This window comes from Mus caroli, unplaced genomic scaffold (assembly GCF_978045245.1).
Source record: "Mus caroli unplaced genomic scaffold, Mus_caroli_1 scaffold_17, whole genome shotgun sequence".
Classification (NCBI taxonomy): Eukaryota; Metazoa; Chordata; class Mammalia; order Rodentia; family Muridae; genus Mus; species Mus caroli.
The window spans coordinates 12,954,133-12,957,973 of NW_028227272.1; the positions used below are offsets into that span (position 1 = coordinate 12,954,133).

At 38.7% G+C, this 3,841-nt stretch overlaps 1 pseudogene; it reads left to right on the plus strand.

Annotated features, from left to right (window-relative positions):
* The first annotated feature begins 1,241 nt into the window (after window positions 1-1,241).
* LOC110311244 (large ribosomal subunit protein eL29 pseudogene) lies at window positions 1,242-1,580 on the plus strand (annotated as a pseudogene).
* Window positions 1,581-3,841: the final 2,261 nt, after the last annotated feature.

The window sequence follows — 3,841 nt, forward strand, 5'->3', positions numbered from 1 at the left end:
TTTCTTTTTTTTATTTTTTTAAAAGACTTATTTATTATATATAAGTATACTGTAGCTGTCTTCAGACACACCAGAAGTGAGCATCAGATCTCATTACAGATGGTTGTGAGCAACCATGTGGTTGCTGGGAATTGAACTCAGGACCTTCAGAAGAGCAGTCAGTGCTCTTAACCACTGAGCCATCTCTCCAGCCCTCCATAAGACTTTTCATACACTCTTAGTTTTGTTCAATCCAGTTCTTATCCCCTAGTCTATGTCCCTCATCTATGTCCCCAACACCACTTAAATGTTTAATCCTCAGTATTTTCCCACAACATCTTTCATATAAGTGTATACTACTATCCCCTCCAATTATATTGTTTAATTGTGCTTCAAGAGCAAATTTCCACATGAATTTTTCATATGCTCCTCCCTCATGTGTTACCTTCATATTTCCCCTATCTTCCCAAATGCCTCCTTCCCTAAGCATTTCCACCACCCCCCCCCCCCCCCAGTATTCTACCTCTCAACTTTGGTTTTACCTTTATTCTACTATTTCCTATCCTGCAGACTGTTACACTGCTGGCCATGATGGTCACAGAAACCACATTGCATATACAGATAAACATATACATGTATACACACAAATAATAAGCACATGTGCATAGATAAATATGTGCATGAACACACACAAGAGTTTCATGTACATAATAAAAATTTACAAATACACACACAAGCAAAAATATACAAGAAGCCCACACAAATATAAAATACATATGTACATATACATAAATATATACTTGTGTACACATATACATACACATAAAATATACACATATACCACACATATTAGTATATGCACATTTTCTTAGTTAGGATTACTATTGATGTGATAAAACACCCTGAACAAAATCAACTTGGCAAGGGAAACAGTTTATTTACCTGCAGTCCCATTTCATCATCAAAAGCAGTGAGGATAGGAACTCACACCGGGTAGAAACCTGGAGGCAAAAGTTGAAGTAGAGACTATTAAGGGGTACTGCTTACTGACTTGCTCCTCATTGTTTGCTCAGCCTACTTTCTTATAAACCCAGGACTACCAGACCAGGGAGAGCACCATCTACAATGGGCTGGGCCCTTTCCTATCAATAACTAATTAAGAAAATTTCTGCTCTTTCAGTCCCAGGTGTTAGGGAACCTGCAGGTCACCATACAGACATGGCCAAGTCCAAGAACCACACCATTCACAACCAGTTCTGCAAATGGCACAGAAGTTGCATCAAGAAACCCCAGACACAAAAATACGAATCTCCTTTAGGAACCCCAAGTTCCTAAAGAACATGCATTTTGCCAAGAAGCACCGCATGAAAGACCTGAAGAAGATGCAGGCCAGCAATGCAGAGGCAATGAGGGCATGTGCAGAGGCCATCAAGCCCAAGATGCCAAAGGGCCCCAGCTGCAAACTCGGCCATCTATCTTCCATTGCTCATCTCAAGCTTGGGAAGCAGATTCAAAGCTACATGATCATGGGTTGTAGGCTCTGCCAACCAAAGCCCAAAATTCAAACCAAGACAGAGGTCACAGCTCCAACTAAGGCCTAGGCTCTAGTTCCAGCTCAGACTCCCAAAGGTGCCCAGGCCCCTGTGAAGGCCCCATAGAAAAGGCTCCTGCCCATGTGAAGACAGATAGACTGCTGGGACACACCTACATACATACTATTTGCAGATGACCAGTGTCTTATGCTGTTTTTACAAATAAACTTAAGGTAAAATCTGTTTAAAAAAATTCCCTACAGGATTGCCTACAGCCTGATCTTATGGAGACATTCACTCATTTGGGGTTTCCCCCCTCAGCTGATTCTAGCTTGTGTCAAGTTGACATAAACTAGCTAATAAATTGACTGCTGGAATGTAGACTTTGGGACTTTAGGTTAGGAAAATAGTTGAATGCTTTTAGTGGGGCTTTATGGGTCATACTAGTAGAAGCATGGAAGATGGTGGTGCTGAGAGCAATGTAGTTTATAATGGCCCTGCTAAAGAGGCTTAGAGGAGAATATTAATAAGTTGCCTAGAGATCATACTTGTGATATTTTGGCAAAGGATGAGGTTACATTTTGCCCTTGTCTATAATCTCTATCTGAGGCTAGACTGAATAGTTTGGAATTCATGATATTGGCAGAGAAGATTTCAAGACAGCCTAGTATTAACTGAGTCATGTAATTACTAGTGGTTACTCTTATGCAGAGCTATAATCTACAGGAGCAAAATGAGGAAGGAAAAAATACAACATGTACAGTTTAAAGAGAAAGGGATCACCAGGAAGTAGAGTAGAGCTAAATCCAGTGCTCAAAAACATAAAATGTTTAAAGAAAAGCCTATGTTAAATGGAACAAAGGGAGTGGTAACCTCAGGCAAGACCTCATCCAGCTAAGCTTCCAACCTGTGGAAAGGAATAAAAAAAATAGCTTAAATAGTGAAAGAAATCATCAACAACAGAAACCTAATGCAGATGTAATTGAACAAAGGGCCCAAGTCCCAGCCCCAGCAATCAGAAGAACTGGGCATCTTTAGCCACATTATTCTGGCTTTAGAATCAATGACACAAGAAAGGGGTTAATATTTCTTGGTGGCTACGAAAAGCTGCTGAGGCCAGGCATGTATCAGGTGCATGGAGTCCCAGAGAGGCCATTGTATGAAGCTGTGAAGGTGAAGCCTGGATTGCTTTGGAGACCCTAAAATGTTGGAGATGACAGAATCACAGGTTACCTGTCAAGAAGAGCCTCTAATGGAATTTGGAACTAGCCCAAGAAAGAGAAGTATGTTGCAATCAACAAAGCTGAAAGGAGTTGGAGATCTGAAGAGCATTCTGACATCAGACATGGAGATGCAGAATTTGTAGTTTTCCCTGCTGGTTTTGGTCTTTCTTTGGTGCAGTATTTCCTCACTCTGCTCCCTTTCCTCCCTTTTCGAATGGTCATGGATATTCTGTGTCATTGTATATTGGAAATATGTGCTCTGTTTTTTAATTTTGATTTTACAGAGGTTACAGTTAATAGATTGATTGAGTTTCAGAAGAGGTTTTGGACTTTGGACTTTTAAATACTTGAAACTGTGATAGACTATGGGGATCTTAGAGTTTGATTGAATGCCTTTTGTATTATGATATGACTATAAGCCTATGGGGGCCAGGGAATGGAATATGGTGGCTTAAAGATGGCCTCCATAGGCTCATAGATTTGAATACTTGGTCCCTGATTAAAACACATAGGTACATATATAAACAAAATTATATTCATGTAGACACACATGAATATATACATGTACACATACATAAATATGTATATGCACACAAATAAACATTTTTACATATGCATAAGCATTCACAAACATAAATATATACAAGCACACACAAATAAATATACATGTCTAAACACATACCCATACATACACATATAAATATACACATGTATACCCCCATAGAAACATGCACAACTTTCCAAATACATAATAAATAGATGTACACACACACACATTTAAACATATATATGTACACACAAATAATTATACAGATGAATGCACATATGTTCATACACATGTACACATATAAACAAATATTCATGTGTACCCATAAATATACATGTACACAAATACATAAGCATTCGCATGTATATATATAAACATAAATAGACACATGTGCATACACATAAACATAATGCATGTCTTTGTCAAAACTCAGGTTTGTATGTGTGTTTGGATATATGTCAGATCTTACATTAGACTGCTGTGGTAGTTTGAGTAGGAATATCCCCTGCATTAGTCAGGGTTCTCTAGAAAAACAGAACTTGTAGAATGAATCTCTGTCT